Raw genomic sequence first — 21,439 nt, 5'->3', positions numbered from 1 at the left:
GAAACCAAGTGTCCCAAGCCTCACATTGTACAGATGAGACAGCAAGAGATTCAGGGTGGGGAGGCAACTTTCTCAGTATCAGTGGCAGGAGGGTTAGTCATCACTTGCTCCTTTTGTACTCTGCAGTCTGTGCTTATCTGGGCACAAACATGAAATCGTTGTAGTCTAGGAAGTAAAGAGGCTCTGCTAGAACTCAGTATAGTAGGTATAGTACCAGTTTGCTGGACGTATTAAATAAGGAGAGAAATAGAGAAACTAGTAAAAGCTTGGGGTACGTACTGTGGCCTTGGCTATTGGCAGGGAGACAAAGGAGATAATCATTGAAGATACATTGAGGAAGAAGTTGGTAGGACCCAATATAGAGCCCAGAGAAGAGGAACATAGTTCAATGCAAGTTTCCAATTTTGTGTTCTTGCAGAATATTATTGGTGGGGATGGGGGGGTGGAGGCAGGGAAGGAGGTCAGATTCTATGCTTGAATTGAGAAATGTTTGAAAACTGACTTGGTGATAGACAACTGGAAATAGCCATTCATTTATTCAGTGAATATTTATTGAATGCAAACTATGAACTACCGGATGAGGTGCTGCAGATATACTGGTAAACAAGCCAGATGTGCTTGGAGCTTAACCTCCTAGAGCTTTCATTCTGGTGTGTACTGATGGGGAAATAAGGCCTTCTATGAGAGGCACACCTGGAGCGATGACTGTGCCATGCTTGGCAGTAACCTCTCACAGACAGCAAGTAGACAGTGCCCTGTAGAGGGCTGAGGGAAGAGGCCGTGGACCCCCACTCATTGCAGAAACCTGCTATCATTTATGAACAGGTGATATGTTTTAGACAAACTGTCCTAAGAATTTTTAAAACATTCTTCCATTTATTTATATTGAAATCCATTATTTGAGCTCATCCCTGCCAGAGAATTCTTACATTCAAGTGAAGAGAGTAGATGATTAAACAGGCTATTAATGGTGTACATATGTCCACTGACCCAAGGTAAAAGATGACAGGCTCTAATGATATTTAAAAATTCCCCTGGCCCACTGAGCCAGCACTGGTACCTTTTGTTTAATTTACCGGGATTCTTCAAGCTTGTCCCTAGCTCCACTGGGTGATACTAAGTGCCTAAACCCTTTCTCTCTCTCTTATTCACCTGAGCTTTAACCCAAACTTGGACTGGGCTTTGGGGAGATTAGGAAATTCTGATGAATGAGATGCCTAAAAGACATTAGACAAAGTCTCCGGATGACGATTATTTATTTATTTAGAGACAGGGTCTCACTTTGTGGATATACAGTGGCATAATCAAGTTTAATACAGCTTTGACCTCCTGGGCTCAAGTGATCCTCCTATCTCAGCCTCCCTAGTAGCTGGGAGGGACTGTTGGCATGTGCCACGAAGCCCTGCCAATTTTTTAGTTTTTTGTAGTGAGAGGGTCCCACTATTTTGCTCAGGTTGGTCTTGAACTCCTGGGCTCAAGTGATTCTCTCACCTCGGCCTCCCAAATTATGCCACCACACTCGGCCTATTCTCCTGATTAAATAGCACAAATAGTTGTCCAGGTTAAGGAAAAATCTTACTAAATGGCAATAATGCTAAAATTAGCATTGATTGACATTTTCAAGCCTTGTTAAGCACTTTATATCATAATGATTTGTTAAATTGAAAAATTTTAAAACACTCACAGAAACGATCACAATGTAGATCTTCATAGATATGAGATAAATTACCAAAAGTAAATCTACATCACAACAAAGCGAAATTGTATTAAAGACCATAGTTCTAAAGTCTTTTCCAGAAATGTCTTCTAGGGTGGGATTGCATTAAGAAGACCCAGAGATATTCACCCTTCAAAAGACTGACTCCACTCCTGAAGAAATTTTAACATTCCTTCAGGGCAGGAAGGAGCTATTTGTGATGCCTTGATTTACTCTGCTAACTTTCCATTCTCCTTCCCTGTGCTTGGATGTGTGTGCTATCTTTCCCTTGTCTGGGGCTATGCTTGGTTCCCTGGCATTTCCTCCTTCCTTTATTACCTGGACATTTGTCTATCCTGCCTCTCATTTTTCTTTCCGGGAACACAAGGGGTCCCAGAATTTTTATATCTGCTCTGATCCATTATGATTATATTTTAAAGCTTAACTCAGGATGGCATTACTTTATGGACGTTGTAGTTCATGTTGGAATAGTGGAAAGCATCTCTATGTCCTCCACGTCTAGACAATATTTTTGCCGGGAAGGTCTGATAAGGTCGTCTCCAGGTTCAGCAGATCGTAAGTGGTGGCAGCGTGTGCCGATCTTTTCTGAGGTGCGCTGCAAATAATTTCCTATGATTAACATTATCTTGGTACTGATGTGTGTGAATGTTGATTCTTGAAAAATTAGGATTGCAAGTTATTCCCATCACCAGTAATACTCATTCCTTAATATTCCAATGCTTTCTGAAGTAGAAGAGAAAGCTGTGATGTTACATCATTAAATCAGAATAGACATGTCCCACAGTCAATCTGGGTACCTGTGAGGCAGTGTATTTACATGCCTTCATTGTTTTTCAGGGGTGGGAGGTAGCAACTGCATCATGGAAAATATGGAAGAAACTCAGATATTTTTGGAATAATAAAACCAGAAGGCAGGAGGTCCCTCAGCCCTTCCCCCTCATGAATATTAAGCTGACTTTGAATGACATAAAATTAAAAGGAAATTTCTTTCACAGTGTAGTTAAGGCAACTTGTATTGGCTCAACATGATTCATGATTACATGTACGGATCTAACTCCATCCAACACAGAGACCTGCCCAGCCATTTTGGCCCTGCCCACGAACAGGCAGCGCCTTCTCCTCTCTCTGCCATCTTTGCTTCTCTCTCCTTGCTTTCCTGCTTGTTCTCCTTTCCTCCCTGCCTGCTTCACTGACTTACTCACCACACTCCATCGCTCCTCTCTCAACAGAGAGTCTGTCTTCCTACAGTGTGGCTGCATGCCAGCAATAATGGAAATGGTGGAAAATTTTCTTGTGGTTGGAGATGAAGCCAACAGCAAAGGAAGCTTGTCCCTCGCTCTGCTCTCCTCCCCTGCAGACCCCCTCCTCTCAGCTCTGCATTCAGGCTGGGGACGGGGAGTACAGGACTTGTGGCCAGAAGATCTAAGAGATTTTTGCTGGCTTTTGCTCTCTGAAGTGTGCTCCGAAACAGCAATCAAAAAGGCTTTCTGGAGGCCTGGAAGGATGGGAGAGCACCAAGCAAACACAGTTCTCCTTCAGAGAAAGCTGCTGGACACCAAAGAAGGGCCCCCAAACTTCATGAGGTTACCGTGCCGACCCCCTGCAAACACAGGGGCCCAGTGAAATAAATACCTCCATGCCCTGGGGGCCTATCTGGCCCTGTTAAAACTGTGCCCCTGCATGTTTGGGTTAGTTCATTAGAGAATTTCCAAGACTCTTGAAATGCTTGTGGGTAACCTGGAATTTCCTTAGAGACCTGGCTGCTGAGATCACTAACCAGCATTAGGACCCATGCCTTCTGAGAGTGACAAAGACAGCTGTGTAGAAGTGGGTCACAGGAAATTTTTGGAAGTTCTTCAGCCATAAATTCCTTTATAAAGCACAAATACACCAACTATAAAAGTTCTAGAATGTGGCAGAGAAGACCTGAATCTCAATCAAGGCTGAGAGATGTATGCAGCCATCCTTGTCTCTGCTAAAGGCCAGCTTTGTAATATTTATTGGTACAGGCTTACACGACTAATGGGATCGATGTTGACTGCCATTTTTAGTTCTGTCTCTTTTTTTTTTTTTTTTTTGACTAAATCTCTCTGTCACCCAGTCTGGAGTGTGGTGGCAGGATCTCGGCTCACTGCAGCCTCAACTTGCTGGACTGAGATTCTCCTGCCTCAGTTTCCTGAGTAGCTGGGACCACAGGCATGTACCACCACTCCTGGTTGTCATTGGTTTTGTGTGTGTGTTTTTTTTGTTTTTTTGTTTTTTTGTTTTTTGTTTTTTAAGAGCTTCACTCTTGTTGCCCAGGCTGGAGTGCAATGGTGTGATCTCGGCGCATCACAACTTCCGCCTCCCAGGTTCAAGTGATTGTCCTGCCTCAGCCTCCCGAGTAGCTGGGATTACAGGCATGCACCACAATGCCTGGCTAACTTTGTAGTTTTAGTAGGGATGGGGTTTCTCCATGTTGGTCAGGCTGGTCTCGAATTCCTGACCTCAGGTGATCGGCCCATCTTGGCCTCCCAAAGTGCTGGGATTATAGGCATGAGCCACCAAGCCAGGCCTTTAGTTTTCTTTGATGTAGAAAGGCAAAGACCTGATGGGATTCATGAGGATCCTCAAGATCTCATGGCACAGAACAATGGTTGAACAGTTGATTTTCTGAATATCGACTTAACTGACCTTTCCTAGCAGATGTTAGATTTAAGTTCCACCAGAGGAACTCTCAGGAATGGAAACATGTGATCTTTTTTGGGATGAATCAAAGGTCACTCTCAGCCTCATCTCAAGCACACCCTTGAGACTTTGGAAATACTTCTGGGGGCTACCCCCATTCCTTAATTTTCTATAGTATCAATGAGAGATGAACCCAGCTGGACTTCCTGGGTTGAGTGGGGGCTTGGAGAACTTTTCTGTCTTACAAGAGGATTGTAAAATGCACCAATCAGCACTCTAGCTAGTAAGAGGATTGTAAAATGCACCAATTGGCGCTCTGTAAAACGCACCAATCGGCGCAAGTCTAGAAGTAGCCAATTACGGGGAGGATTGAAAAAGGGGCCCTCTGATAGAACAGAAATGGAATATGGGAGGGGACAAATAAGGGAGTAAAAGCCCCCCCCCCACCCCCCAGCCAGCAGCAGCAATCTATTGGGGTCTCCTTCCATCCTGTGGAAGAAGTGTTCTTTCGCTCTGGCTCTTAGCAATAAATCTTGCTGCTGCTCACTCTTAGGGTCCATGCCACCTTTAAGAGCTGTAACACTCACTGTGAAGGTCCACAGCTTCTTTCTGGAAGTCAGCAAGACCACGGACTCACTGGAAGGAACCGACTCTGCGCACATCAGCATGTTCCTTTCTTATATAGAACGTTACTTTGTCATTTTTGATTCACTTGACAAATATTTACTACACTTGTGCCTGATCCTTTATTAAGTAGGAAATATGGTGAGCAAGATAGACCCAGGTCCCTGCCCTTCACAATTATAAAGTCACCATGAAGAGGGACAGGTGGTTCATTTGATGCTGCATCTGTGGGCATAGGCTCCGGAGCCTGGGCCATGTTGCTTTTCTTGCCCCTCTCTCCGCCATTGTGACTTCCGCAGTAGCTGAATCAAAGGTAGTGAACTAATAAGATATTGTCTCCATTTTTCTAATTGTTTTCCAAAAACGAGGAAGTACTCAAAGAATAATGTGAGTTTGGTGTAGTGTGTGATGGTTGAGGCTCGGGAACCAAATAACCTAGGTTTCAATCCTCTTTCACCACTTTATTAGCTGTGTGACCCTGGGAAATGTTTTTAAGTCTGTCTCTGCTTGTAATTTCTTGTCTTGAAAATGATGACAGTTATATTCTCTACCTCACAGGGGTTTTGTGGGGATTACATGAGTTAATAATCAAAGTATATGGAACATTGTCTATCAAGCATTCAATAAAATTAGCTATTGTTAATTATGCTAAAGCCCAGGGGCTGGAAAGGACTTGGAAAACTCAGTCTTCAATTCAGATAATACATACTTTACAAATGAAACTATGGCTAACATAGATAGGGAGAAGATGGCAGAAATAAATGGGAAAGCTCACTCTCTTCAGATTCTGCCAGTGAATTATCTGCATCAGGGCATCTAGAGGTTGCCCAGGGGATCAGGATGCATGAACTTTAAGAGGCATTGGGTGGCATTGACCTGCTAGGGTCCTGCAGAAGGATGAGGAGGGGATCTTCTGCCAACCAGGTCATAAGCAGGGCTCTAGTCAACAATTCCTTGGGATACCTTTTTCTTTCATGGTGTTTGCCCATAATTGACAACTGGAAGAAGTTATTCTGGGTTTGGGGTGAAGCTGTGGTATAAGTTAGCTGCTATATAGTTTTCTCAGACAGTTTACACATATTATTTTTACATTGAGAGAACCTTCCGGGAATGAATCTCGATTGAGGACAGTCCTAACTCTTGGTTCTCCATACCACTTCTAATGTGTACAATTCTTTGCATCTATTTCTAATGAAGGTGGCAATGATATATACCCGAGGCATGGTAGAAGAGTCCTGACTGCAGGTTATGAGTTCTGGGTTCCAGTTCTGGCTATTTGTGTGAAGTCACTTAATAGCTTGGTGTCTTAGACATCAAATGTAGCGTAAGATTTGATACTTGCTAATGGTGTTTGAAGCTGCAATGTGTTCTGTTGTTTGTGTAACATGCCTCAGTGTTCAGGGTGCTCAACCATGTATTGATTTACTCGCCTATAGAATTACCTGTTTAGTTAATATTTGATAGTTTTTTTCAGAAATAAGTTTTGCTTAACCTACAAAAATGTTAATTGCACACAAAAACAAAAATTATAAGTATTTATGCATCTACTATCCAGGTTTAACACATTAATATTTCATTATATTTGATCTTTCTTTAAAAAATATTATAGATAATTCATTTCCTCCCTCCCTAGCAATAACCACTATGTTTAAATTAGTATTCTTTTTACATAGATTGTTATACTTAGACATGATGTGTTCTCTCTGTAGCACTGAGTTTTTTAGTTTTTTATTTTTTAGTGTTAGACAGAGTCTTGCTCTGTCACCCAGGCTAGAGTGCAGTGGTGTGATCTCTGCTCACTGCAACCTCTGCCTCCCGGGTTCCAGAAGTTTTCCTGCCTCAGCCTCCGAGTAGCTGGGATTACAGGTGTGTGTCACCACTCCCGGCTAATTTTTGTATTTAGTAGAGATGGGGTTTCACCAGGTTGGCCAGGCTGGTCTTAGACTGCCGACCTCAAGTGATCTGCCCACCTCGGCTTCCCAAAGTGCTGAGGTTACAGGTGTGAGCCACCGTGCCTGGCCAGTATTGAGTTTTAAAAATGAACATACTGGAAGTTTTCTTATTTTTTTATTTTTATTTTTTTTTGAGACGGAGTCTTGCTCTGTCGCCCAGGCTGGAGTGCAGTGGCCGGATCTCAGCTCACTGCAAGCTCCGCCTCCTGGGTTCACGCCATTCTCCTGCCTCAGCCTCCCGAGTAGCTGGGACCATAGGCGTCCGCCACCTCGCCCGGCTAGTTTTTTGTATTTTTAGTAGAGACAGGGTTTCACCATGTTAGCCAGGATGGTCTCGATCTCCTGACCTCGTGATCCGCCCGTCTCGGCCTCCCAAAGTGCTGGGATTACAGGCTTGAGCCACCGCACCTGGCAAGTTTTCTTATTTTGCTCAACTTTGTATTTTTTAATTTCATCCACATTACCACATATGTAATTACTCATTTATTCACTTTAACAGTGACCTAGTATTCCATTACATGAACTTAGGCCAGTTTATCCATTCTCTATTGATGGCATTTGGATAACTTACAATTTACTATTGTAAATAGCATTGCCACAACCAACTGTGCAGAAGTCTACTTGGGCACGTGTGTGTGTGTTTCTCTAGGGTAATTTACCTGGAAGCAAAACTACTTAGTGGAAGGATATGTTTATTTTCAACTTTTCCAGATAATGTGAAATTGCTTTCCAAACTGCTGGTAGGTATTTATACTGTCATCATTACCATATGACATCTTGTTTTCCTACATGCTTGCCAGCTTGTATGTTGGAAGACTTAATTTTTTTCCGATTTGATGTGTATGAAATAATATTTTCGTGATGTTTTCATGTATTTATTGGCTTTTTAAGTTTGAATCTTACCAGTTACTCATGGTGGAGGATGAGTTCTAATTAGGCACTTATTTGATTAAGTTGTGGGGTTATTTGCTAGCTAAGCACTATGTTGATGTGGTTCTTATATTTGTGGTGTGCGATACTGAAGAGCCAAGATGAGGCCCACACTGTGAATTTCCTGGATGATGTAACTGTGGAGGGACATAGGTCACGGGCCACAGTGCTCTGTTTTGTTCTGCAGGTCCGGCTAATCCTCTAGATGGAAGATTGAAGCTGGCCCTTGTGTGGAGAGCTCTGCCTGGTAGATGACTTGGCCTACTTGGGCCCACCCAAGTCTCTAGGCTGCAGTTATTTTGGGGAGAAATTTTCAGGGAGTGCTAGAGGATACTAATTTTTATAATAGAATGTTGAGTGATAAGGCAAAGGAATAAACTCTTGTGAGAGATTCAGCATCTTGAGCAATAGAGTGTGGGGAGCGAGCACCCTGATTACAAATATATATTTAGCCAATAGGTTTTCTTTTTTTTCTTAAATTCCTGAACCTGACTTCCTGGTAGAAAAGCCTTGGACTGGGGCTAATGGTGCAGAAAAACAATTTTTTTTTTTTCACTGATAATTTATACAATTACGAGAGGGTATTGAATTCAGTGTAATGTTGGAGCTACCATGGAAGACCTAGAAAAAGGGATAATTAACACCCGTAATCCAGGCTCCTGGGATTAACTCCATGGGCAGTGTTTCACAGTGAAGCGCACTGAGGATAACAGAAGTGAGCCCAAACCAACAGATTCCCCGGAGAAGAAAGAAGCCTCATAAGGGACCAAGCAAGTTATTCCCTCATAGAATAGACACCTAGAAATCTGGTGCTTTTGTTATGTTAGGACTCGACTGATGACTACCTCTACTGGGGAGCTATTTGTAAAAAGAGAGAGAGAGAAACAGATGAGTAGCATGGTTTATCAAAAAATCATCACCAGTCATTTGAAAAAGGAATGCAAACTGCTGCTACTTCTGTGTCAGGCATCCCTTAATTCTCTGGGATTAGGTCTTACCTGAGTAATGTGTGGCCTAGTCTCAATGGGGACATAAGGAGGCCTAATACATTTTCTGTTTAGCAGGGATGACCATATATACTGGTTTGCCTATGATGGACTTGGCTTATGCATTTTTTATGGGCACGTTGGTTAATATTGTACCTGTTGACTCTAAAAATGTCCTGCTTTGTACTATAAATCATGTGGTCATCCCATTTTGAACTTGTACAAGCCATTCTTGTAAATATGTTGACTTGTCTGTTCACTTGTCTGACTCCCCCTGTGAAACTGCAAACTCTTTGAGAGTAGAAACTATGTCCCTTTGACTTTGTGTACTCTATTTTTATCAATGTGCATTTAGTAGGTGCTCAATATTTTAAGAATAAATGGATAACGTTTTACCTTAGAGGAGTCTTTCTCTGAGTCATCGGATTAATGAAAGTACCTTTGGGAATGACATTTTGTGTCACTTATGAGCACCTGAATTGAAGTGCTTAAAACAGGTGATAGGATAGAACCCCAAGGAGGAGAAGTGTTGGAACAAGGTGAACAAGCCATTTTAAAAGCTGGTGTACAAAGAACAGAGACAGACTGTAGACTTCACAGTTTTTGGGGGGTGCTGATTTTTTAGCCTATCTTCACAATGCTATTTCAAAAGCCATGGCTGGGTACGGTGGCTTATGCCTGTAATCCCAGTGCTTTGGGAGGCTGAGGTGGGCGGATCATGAGGTCAAGAGATGGAGACCATCCTGGCTAACATGGTGAAACCCCGTATCTACCAAAAATACAAGTTAGCCAGGCATGGTGGCGGGCTCCTGTAGTCCCAGCTACTCGGGAGGCTGAGGCAGGAGAATGACGTGAACCGGAAGGTGGAGCTTGCAGTGAGCCAAGCTTGCACCACTGCACTCCAGCCTGGGTGACAGAGTGAGACTGTACTAAAAAAAAAGCCATAGTAAAAATGAATGGAACAGCTCTTGGAGAAGTTAAAGAGAGCTCTTCAATTCTGAAAGGGTCCCAGTCTCAGCCCTATGGTCATTTCCTCTGCAGTGAGAATATCTGTTGGGAGGGAAACACTCTTTTCCGTACTCTGTGCCATTTTTCAGATAGAATCATACATCTATAGCTGGAAGTGGCCTTAGATACTGTCTAGTTCAAATCTTTCTCATGACTGAGAAAATTGGCTCAGGGAGGGTAAACAATTGGCCAAACCCACCGAGATAGTGTCAGAAGCCAGAGGAACCCTTCTAGTATTTCCCTTAGACTCAAATAGAATTTAAAAATCTAATTTGCCACTGAGACCCTGAATTCTCATTGCAGACCCATTTCCAATCGTGTTGGAAGGATTTGGCTTTGGTTCCCTGGGGAGTATCTTGAAGGGAAGATTGTTTGTCCCGTACCACAATGGAAAGGAGAGAGCTTTCTGAACAATTTGGGAGCATAGAAGGGAATGCAGTAGCCCACACGATGGGGAGAGGAGGACTGTATGTCCATGTTACACATATTAAATTGACAAAAATGTCCTGTACAGCCCTTGACACAAAAGCAAACCCTTTTGTTTGTAATGCCAACGTAAAAACAGACAGGAACAAATGTTCCATCCATGAATTCTGAAGTTTGGCAGTTAACAAAGTGTCCTGAAAAGTGGCATAAATGAAGGCAGATCATCTTGGCTGCCTGTTTCATCATGTGGATGGAAAAATGTTCTGGGTGAAAGTAAACAGACTTCAGGACACTGGGCTGGTTCAGGAGGGTGGTCTCAGAGTGAGTAGGGAAGCTGGCCCGTCGTAGCAACTCAGACCTGTCTTAATTAAAGACCTTAGAGAGAAAGGGCTTGAAGATGAAATTCACGGATGATTCTGAATGGGGAAATGTGGCAAACACCAGCAGAAGCAAAAGAGTAACCTAAAGGAATTAGAAAAATGGGAAAGGCAGGGACAAAATGCGAATCATCATGGAAAAATGCAAATGGATATGTCTGGGGCAAAATAATCCACAAACCAGATATTCATTGGGCAGAAAAAATTTGAAGTGCATTAAGAATAGAAAAGTGCTGTAAAATGGTTGCTGCATTCTGACAGTTTAGGTGGGTGGGCAAGCAGGGAGGGAGTGGGCATAGAAGATGGGTGGTCCTTACGGAAGGCTTACTCGTAGGTGTGAAGTGACCTCATTATGGGGCCTGCTCCATCTTTCTCTGCACCTAATGCATGGCCCATTCTGATATCCCAGGGGGTTGGCTGGGATGAGGTGCATGTCTTGCTGGCACTGTGAGATGCCTGTTGGGATAAACAGGTAACAATCCAACCACGAGGCATCTGCTTTGGAGTGTGCCTTCCAGACCATATTCTTTTCTTTAAAAAGCAAAATAAATTTATCAAAGAACATCCAGACTTTTCTCTGGAAGAAGAGCATGAAAAAGAATTTCTGTCAAAGAACAAACATTTCCTATTTGTCATACAGAGTCACAAATTTGGAATAATTTTGTCATTGTTTTGATTTGTGAAATTTGTTACCAAAAACCTTCCTTTAAACCTCAATCGTAAAATTTTAACAATTACAAACTGATGATGACCAGAGATCCTCATTTTCCAAAACAACTCACGTGTTTCTCACTCTGGAAATTGCTCTGTTTTGGAAAATTCTGCACAAGACCCCATGAAGCACTTTGTGTTGATGAGGCCTTCAACTTAAGCAATTGTGAAGAAAAACAGAGCCCTCTACTCCTTTCCTTATTATAGTTGAGTCAAAGGTCCCTGTCACAGGCCTAGTCTCCCTAGACATTCACCATCTTGTTTTGAGTAGCTTTTCAAATTGAAAAGCTAGGCCTGAAATCAAGGTCTTATAACTCTGACCAAAATCACTTAAGGTACAAGAATAGCAGTGTGGATTCCCGGGAACTTTTATCCTCAAAATGGATTATTGAGAGGAATCATTCAAAAAATATAAGCTGAAACAGGATATGTAAGCCTATATAAGTGATGGACAGCTTCTCATTGTAATAGAAAACCATGTAATTTTGGGGGGTTGTTTTCAGATCTTTCTATATTCCTTTAATCACAGTAGTTCTCTACAGGGTAGTAGATCACGACCACCTGAGGAGCTTGTTCACGACTCAGGACTTGACACGCAGAATGAGGTTGTGGGAAATGGGCTGGGGCCTGGATAGTCTGTGATATGGCCATGGCGAGCAAGAGGAAGCAGAGCTGCTGTGTAGAGTTTGGAGTTTACCTAAGCTGTTTGATTTCCCCATGGGTGACCTCACCTGGACCAATGGGGCAAAAGAGCTCCTAGATCTAATTACTGATGAGGAGCTTGAGGATGCAGCTGGAGATGCTGTTTCTGGGAAGCCTGGCTTTAAGGCCCACACCATGAAGTCACAATCTACGTAGGCCTGGCCCTTGACTCGAGTGTCAGAGGAAGACAACTGGAGTAGAATCTCTCAGCTTCCTGCCTCCCATCACCACTTTCTTGTGATAACCTGGAAAGCCCATCCTGGATCATGGCTGGGGGCTAGGCCATTCTAGAATGAGCTCTCAAGGGCTGGAGCTGTGTTGAGTCTGAAGGAGGAAGAGAAAGAGACAAAGTTAATCTCCAGGATGCCAAAACCTGATAACAATTTCAAAGGCCCAGAAACAAGAAGTAATCCAATGGGGTCTGAATAAGGGTAGACAATACAGTTACATGTGGAAGTGAAGTAAGAGGTAAAGAGAATTGTGCAGAATAGTGAAAGAAAGCCTCAAGCTCAGTTTTGTGCTTGCTAGTGAGTGTGTGCATAACCAACTCTTGGCTCTGGTTATTTGGGTGAGCATGTCTGAAGTTCAAGGTCAAGGCAACCCCTGCTGATGGTTGAAAGCCCAGTTCTGCTCCTATAGGTCCCAATTAGTATAGCCTACCTGGTAGAAAGCTTTGGGTCTCCATGGGGCAAAAAGTGAGCTATCCAACAGGGTTAGTCCCATGTGGCCCATGGTCCATGAAGTCACCTCTGTACTGTCAGAGTCCTCACCCAGGACCGGTCCAAAGAGGAATGAGTAGAGCTAAGCTATCTGGGCTCCTGGATGGGTGATTGGCTGGAAAGAGTATGGGAGCCAAGAAGGCTCCACAGTTTCACTCTGGGGACTGGCAGCAATTTGAACTGATGTATGGTCAGGAGTAAGATGAGAATGGGTGGAAGCTGGGATTGTGAGGGGCAGAAAGGTGCACAAGGGCCTGGTTGAATTCAGTTCCACCTGCAAGCTGTTCCACCTGCCATTTAATTTTTCCTCAATTAATTTACTTCTCAGTTTTTCTGCTCCTGTGATTAAAGGCTCTATGGCCCTTGAGAGAGTTACATGTGCTTATTTTGTCTTCAACAAAGACATAACTTTGGTTGCCAGTCTTCACCACCTTGACTGACTCTTGACATAACACCTGTGATGTTTGAGACGGACACCCAGAGTTACCTGTGATATTTATCTTTGTTTCTGCATTGTCTTCCCTCACTGAAATGTTACCGACATTGTGACACTTTTTACCACTGCACAGCACGGAGCCTGACACATAATTGGCATTTAATAATATAGCAGAGGAATGGTTTGATGCCTTGTGTACTAGTATGTTCAGAACAGGAGCTGCTTTGGTGCAATTTGAGTCTTGGGACTCTCTGACAAAAGGCAGCTTATGATATGGATATGTAAGGTGTTCTCTTAGTGTTTTAAACTGCTTTATTCTCTTTGGTTATGTTTTCTTTTAAGTTCAGGGGTACATGTGCAGGTTTGTTACTAGGTAAACTTCTGTCACGGGGGTTTGTTGTACAGATTATTTCATCACCTAGGTGTTAAACCTGGTAAACCTACTTATTTTCCCTGATCATCTTTTCCCTCCTCCCACCCTCCATTCTCCAGTAGGCCCCAGTGTGTCTTGTTTCCCTTTATGTGTCCATGTGTTCTTGTCATTTAGCTCCAACTTATAAATTAGAACTTACAGTGTTTAGTTTTCTTTTTTTTTTTTTGAGATGGAGTCTTGCTCTGTCACCCAGGCTGGAGTGCAGTGGCCGGATCTTGGCTCACTGCAAGCTCCGCCTCCTGGGCTTACGCCGTTCTCCTGCCTCAGCCTCCCCAGTAGCTGGGACTACAAACGCCCGCCACCTCGCCCGGGTAGTTTTTTTGTATTTTTTTTAGTAGAGACGGGGTTTCACTGTGTTAGCCAGGATGGTCTCGATCTCCTGACCTCGTGATCCGCCCGTCTCGGCCTCCCAAAGTGCTGGAATTACAGGCTTGAGCCACTGCGCCTGGCCACAGTGTGTAGTTTTCTGTTCCTTTGTTAGTGTCCCAAAGATAACAGCCTCCAGCTCCATCCATGTTCCTGTGAAGGACATGATCTTGTGCTTTTTTATGGTTCCACAGTATTCCATGGTATATATGTACACTTTCTTTATCTGGTCTACCATTGAAGGGCATTTAGATTCATTCCATATCTTTGCTATTGTGAATAGTGCTGCAGCGAACATATGCATGCATGAATGGTTAACATATTTATTAATGATCAGTCTTTGTAATGACCTGAGAGACCCTCTGCTAATGACCTGTTTTCATAGATGATTTTGTGCTAGTGAAATATCCTTGCCTGAGGTTCTGTGTGAAATGAGAAGCTCAGATTCTCCCTCCAGAGTGGTGGGCAGGGGTGCAGTCTCTCTTCCTGGCTTTGCTGCCTAGTTTCTATATGACCCAGCAATTCCGTTTCTAGTGTATACCCAAGAGAATTTAGAACATATGTACCCCAAAACTTATACCTGAATTTTCATAGGACCATTATTCATGATAGCCAAAAAGTGACACAACCTGAATGTCCAACTGGCAAATGGATAAACCAAATGTGGTCTGTTCATACAATGGAATATTATTCATCCATAAAAGGAAATGTCACTAGGTAGATATACCTTAGAACATGATGCTAGGTGAAAGAAGCAGACACAAAAGGCCACATATTGTATGATTTCATTTAAATGGAATTTCCAGATCAGGCAAATCAGCAGAGACAAAGTAGATCAGTGATTTTCAGGAATTGGGGGAAGGGGATGATAGATTATGACTACTTAGGGATCTGGCATTTCTTTTTGGGGTGACGAAAATGTTCTGGAAATAATGGTAATGGTCCCACAACTTCATGGATATACTAAAAGCTACCAACTCCTACCTTTTGAAAAGGATGAATTTCATGCCGTGTGAATTATATCTCAATATAAAAAGTAATTTCAAGTTGCTACCATGTAAAGACCCCCAAACAAGGAAGGGATCAGATTGAGTGTAGATGTCATGAGTGAACAGCAAGAGTTACCTAGAGGAGGATTAGCAGGGGCTGCAAGAAAAGAAGTTGAGATTGAAGCAGATGATAGCTCCTCTCTTCCTCATGATGACCAAAGACTTCTCAGTGGTGTGAGGCTAGACCTGGACAGAAGCTGGATCAACGTCCAGGCTAGCCACTCCCACAGTAGTCTGTGATGTCCTCATCCCTCACCCCAACTGCGAATATGCTTCCTTCTCCTCTTTCCCAGCGTGCATCTACTACCACGTCAGCCGTGGGCAGAATCCTTCTAGGTTTCAGGGGTTCCGTGCACTGGCTCTAAATCACAAACTAAACATACCTTGTAAGAAATAGAAAAATATTGCGTGCATAAAGTTTAGTTTTCTTGCTGTCTGGGACAGTCTTATTGTCATTATACTTTATTTCATTAATGAATCCTCCAAACACCAAATAACTTGCCCCTTAAATTGTATCTACATTGACTGGGAGACCCAATAGATATGTATCTAAAGATGAAACACAAATTTGGGTTTTAGGGTTTAAAAAGTGAATTAGAAATGATCCATGCTCTCTAGAAGCTTTGGGTTAGTTAGGGAGTTGACTCAGACTCATGACCGCACAAGGCGGCATGTCACACACGGTGTGAAAAGGTACTACTTAACGCTACTCAATGAAGCTGTGGCAGCTAAGGGACGGGAACCTTTCAGTTAGACTGCAGTGATTGGGGAAGTTTCTCTGGAAGAGCCATTTGAGATAGATTTGATTTAGATTACCAGAGGGAATAGGAAAGGAAACTCCAGGGCAGAGAGAATGCTAGGCATAAAGGTGCAGAGGCCAGAATGCTCTAGCATATCTTGGGAAGTGTGATTTGACTAGTTTGCTGAGGAGGAGGTGCTTTGGGAAGTAGTGACATAGAGATTTAGAGAAAGATAAAAGGGAATGTTTGTATTTTTGAGACAGAGGAACAGTGAGAGGCATATACCGTTCCTTCTTTTGTAGGGTGGGGCTAGATTGGAAGAGCCCCTGGAGATTTGCCCCTTTTGTTTGCTCGTCTTTCTTCATAAAGGAAAAATGAATCTAAGACTTTGAGAACCTTGGAATTCACTATATTTAACCATAGGAGACTTCTCTGTACCTATGGGGAAGAGAAAACTTCAGGCTGCACAACTAGAGATTGCCTCATGCTCATGATAATGTATGTTGAGAACTTTCTTTGGAACAGTCTTGGACGGAGGTGGTATTGGAGCTCAGTCTTCTATATGCAGTTGTCCTCGCACAGGATGCTCTTGATTACCAGCTTTGTCCACAGTGATGCCATGCATACATGTTGGCATGGACATATATATAGAACGGGTTTTCAGTACTGCTGGCTTATAATTGGCTGCCAGTCAAATTCACAATCCAACTCGTGCACAAGCAGCTTCACAAATCTCAGACAGAACGGCTTTGTACATACTGCATCACCTTGAAAGAGAAACGCGCCATTTATGGTCTTTCTTGGCTTAAGTTCTTGGCAGGTTAGGGCCGTTTTCATTGGAGACAGGTAACGTGTGGCTGTGGCCGTTAGAAGAACTCTGCTTTTCCATTCCGATCCATGAAGGATGCCACAGAACACTGTGGAATTGGATATGACCTCCTTAAGTGCATGACTATGTGATTATTTCCTTCAACTTCGAGGCCTTTTGTTTATTAACAAAACTTGCCTACCCCTTCACGCAAGAAAATTCTTAATTTACAAAATTGCCCTTGGAAAACTCGTGCTTTCTGCAAGGGATAAGGAAATGAGCTGTTTTCTCCTAGTTTCTGTCTTTGATTGCTTTATGATAATGGCAGTGATGGGCAGAGGGCCACATGAATTCTTTTCTCCACAAGGAAAGTTCTCTGTGAGGCACAGAGATCCTTGGGTAGGGTTTCCAGACATGTTGCCTGGGTTTCCATCAAAGCAAAACTCAGGGATCCAGGGAGGTCAGTCTCCTTACCCCGCACATGCCACAAATACTTCTCTACCTGCATGTGCAAGTTTTTTTTCTGATGAAAATAGCCTCCTTCAGCCACATTTCACCTTTCATGCTGTAAATTCCATATTATCCCCATTATGAAGCACCCACTGGTTATTTCAGCCCACATGGATGACCTTCACATCGGGCTCCTATGGCCTTACACGCACTCCCCTAAAATGGTTTTATTCCTATTGGGTTATCTCCTTGACCAGGTAGCAAACTTTTAGGCACAGAGTTCTTGACAGATTGAATTGACAACAATTGAGAAGGAAGGTGAAAAATTGTAGCTTTGTAAGAGCACAGCAATAGCATTTACACACTTGTTTTATTCCTAGGAAGAAGCATAAGTAGAGAAGGCTTTGCAAAAACTCTTGCCATTAGGTGAACATGATCAAATGGTTTATTAGAAGAGGGTGACCTACAGCACCATATTCTGGCTTTGGAAGTGGGTAATTTGCCTTTCCCAAACACCTCTTAGAAAAACCAAACATGGAGTGGCTGGAGCCACAGTTGGCTGAGGCCAAGTTTCTGAGGGATTGACTGGTGTGGAGATGGGGCCAGGCTTGCACATGGTGGGTCTTAGAACTGGGCCAGAGCCAGGGTGGGAGTGGAGGAGGTTGCTGTCATGTAATTTTCTTTGCCTCTAAGTCTGGAATTCTGCAAATTTTCATAGCCAGTTTTGAGGTCTTTTTACTTTAAGTCAGATCAAAGGATAAAGGAACTTAGGTTAGAGTCAACTTACTGATGAACTCATGTAAGTTGCAGAGGCACAGATACTGTGTATCTCTGTCTTTCTTCCCCACCATCCCTATAAAGTCCCTTTAGTCATATATGTACAAAGAAACCCATTTAAGGAGGGAAAACATCTGGAGATGCACATCTAATCAAGCATCCCATATTCCCCTCTTCCTCTTTTATCTCTTATACATAGTCTACTTTTTTTCTGCCTATTTTTTTTCTTTAAACCCAAAATGTAGGGCCACCAGGGCATTGGAGGTTATCATTTCCTTCAGGAACTCAAAATTATCACCTTATTTAAGGGGTCTCCCTGGCCATAAAAAATTGCATTACCCACTTTCCAACCCATACCTCAATCATTCCCTCCCCCACTTACCGTGCTACCTCTTTTCTACAAATATCTTATGCTGCCTGCCATATCATATATTTGTCTATCCCCCACTGCCCTGGAATGTAGGCACTATAAAAATGGGCCTTTGTTCTGTTTGCTGATGTATCTTTAGTGTCTACAATAAGGTCAGAAAGTAAATGTGGCTCTGTATCTAAGTGATATTTCAAAACTTAAATACCAGAACCTAGAGTTTCCCTTTTTTTTCTTTTAAGCCTTGTGGTCCTCACTGTTTTATAGCTCTTTGGTGCTATATTAGAGTACTCCAAAGAAACAGAACCAATAGGAGGTGTGCGTGTATATACGTATCTTCACACATAGATATATTTTATATACATATATACATATATATTTTTATATATACATATAGTTATATTTTACAGGTGTATTATATATAAAATATTTTATATGTGTTACACAATGTATTATATAATATATTTATATATATTTTTAATACATGTATATAAGATACAAATATGTGTATATTCTGTCTCTAGAGAAAAATATACATAAAGAGAGGTTTATTATGGAAATGGACTCACCCAATTATGGAAGCCCCAAGAAATCCTATGATGTGTCAACTTCAAGCTGGAAAAGCAGAGAAACTGTGTAATTCCCAGTCTGAGTCTGAAGGCCTGAGATCAGAGGGGAGAGGAGAGAGCAGGGTGGTGGCCACTGGTGTAGGTCCCAGAGTGAGTCCGAAGCCCTGAGACCCAGGTCGGAGAGCAGGAGAAAATGGATATCTTAGATCAAGAAGAGAGAGTTAATTCACCCTTCCTTTGCCTTTTTGCTCTGTCAGGTCCCTCAACAGATTGGACGACTCCTGCCCACATTGGTGAGGGGGAATCCTTTCCACTCAATCTACTGATTCAAATGCTAATCTCGTCTAGAAACACTTTCACAGACACACCCAGAAATAACGTTTTGCTAGCTATCTGGGCATCCTTTAGCACAGTCAAATGGCACATAAAATTAACCATCACAGGTGCCTTGTCATGTATGATTTTTTTTGTAGTAAATCAAATTTTTCTGGTTATTATCAATGGAAATTTTGGTTTTATGCAAACCATTTCATTTTACCTGAAGGCAAGTCTCTGTGCTTCTCCCTGTACCCACCCAGGGCCAGTTCCTTAGGTTTGATGCAGTCTTCACGTTTTTTTGCCCCAGTCTCAGTGGATCACAGAGGATCAGGGCAGGATTCTCCACTGTTTGATCTGCTGCTATGATGCTCCCAGGGCCTGGAAATAACATTTTGCTCCTGTCTTTGCCCATTCTCCATGGCCAGTTGAGCTCATTGGCTGAAGGTTCCTAACCTTTTATTTCTTTAAGGGAAGCCTGATTTGGATGTTATGTTTGGATATAATATGTTCCTATGTAAATTGCAGGTTTGTTTATTCATTCCTCTTCAATAATAAATGGAGGATATTGCTTATTTTCTAATACATGAACTCACTTGTTGCATGGGTACAATATGGCAATGATTGGTAAGTTCATGATTGGGATGCTAGTTGAAGCAAAGCACCATAAGTTAACTTTCTTATTCGTAAATTATGGATATGCTACATAACCGTGTTTATGTTGTATATTGGAGTTAAAAATTTTTCAAGATTCCAACAAGCTATGGTGATGGACTGAAACTGTAGAATAAAATGGAATAGGGATATATATGAAATCCTATATTTAGAGAAAAAACCATGGCTGTGAACAAGATAGAAAAATGTAGCTTAAGAGCAGACTTCGGTGTTTATTTACCACAAACCATAAATAAACTCCCAGTGTGATGAGGCTGCTAAAAATAACGTAATAACATTTTGGGCTCTGCTAACACTGGTGTGGTATCCAGGTTAGTTCTACTTTTCTTGGTCATACCACATCTAAATTATTCCAGTTTGGGCTTTACTTTTTAAAAAGAACATAGATAAATAAGAATTCATATAAGCACAGTGAAGACTTTGATGGAAATGTTAGACTGGAGAAGAAACTTACTCTTCAGTGGTTGAATTTAAATATTGGGAGCATGGCCATGTACTTCGTGCATGTCTAGAAGACAAATGACCCAAGTCACACCCCTATATAACTGCAGGCATTTTAGTTATTAGAGCTGCTGGATGAGGTGGGCTGCTCTCTTGAGAGAGAGAACTCCCTGTTCTTGTTGGTGTTCAGAGGATGGTTGTCTCTCTGTCAGGAATATCATAACAAAATGGAAAGTTGCAGGAGATGATGACCAGCGTGGCTTCAACATTAAGATGCTCAGCTTCAGAGTAACTTTTTAGCTTCATATCAATGTTGTGAGAGCCCTAAAATGGAAGAAAAAGAATAATAAGATCATTCTCAGTCCTTAGGAATCTGCAATCCCTAAGGAGGCTGACTGGATCAAAGAGAATAGGAAAGAGCAGTGGTTTTCATTTTTCTTTTTTTAAAAAAGTAATGCCTTCTTGCCTTTAAAAAATGAATTGCAATGTAGAACCCAACTTGGAAAATGAATAGAGAGGTAACTTGAGTGGACAGCCCCACCTGCTCAGCCTTCCCCTCGCCCACAAAGAGGCCCCTGTGCTTCTGTGGAACCCGGGGCACCCTGGAGTTCAGCATGAAAACCACTGCTTAAGGGCAGGTTTGAGAGATGACACTTGGATTAGTAAGAGGGAAGAAATGGGAAAATACTGGGAAAACATCGTCCAGCCTCTTTGATCCCGTTAAACACACTATGTCCACATGAACCCAGAAACAGTTTAAAACAAATTGCTGCAGAACTTTTCCAGCCCACGTCCCCTCTACCTATTCTGAAGTGCTGCTTTTCTTGAGTTCCCTTAATTCTGTGTTTCAGGTCTATGTCTTTTCATTCTGCTTCTTCAGAATTAGTGACCTTGTTTTTTGTTTGCCTTATTGAGAATGGGCCTAGTCTTCATTCAGTCCTCAAACATCAGGGGAGAGAAATGGTAACATCTGTAGAGTCCACATGGGCAGAAGGTCTAAACGCTGGGGTCTGTTATCGAAGATGGGAGGTCTGGCTGCCCCAGGGTAAGCTGCCCATGTAATCTCCAAGAAGGACATACTGGAAGACTCATGCCTGAAACTGTGGTAGGAAATGACGCCTATCTCCCCTTCCTGTCCCTTCTCACCACACATTTAGAAAATAGATCTGGCATGGGGACGTGGGTGGCAGGGAC

The sequence above is a fragment of the Colobus angolensis genome, unplaced genomic scaffold (genome assembly GCF_000951035.1).
Source record: "Colobus angolensis palliatus isolate OR3802 unplaced genomic scaffold, Cang.pa_1.0 Scaffold97, whole genome shotgun sequence".
In the NCBI taxonomy this organism is placed as follows: domain Eukaryota; kingdom Metazoa; phylum Chordata; class Mammalia; order Primates; family Cercopithecidae; genus Colobus; species Colobus angolensis.
Note: the sequence above shows the minus strand (reverse complement) of the source record.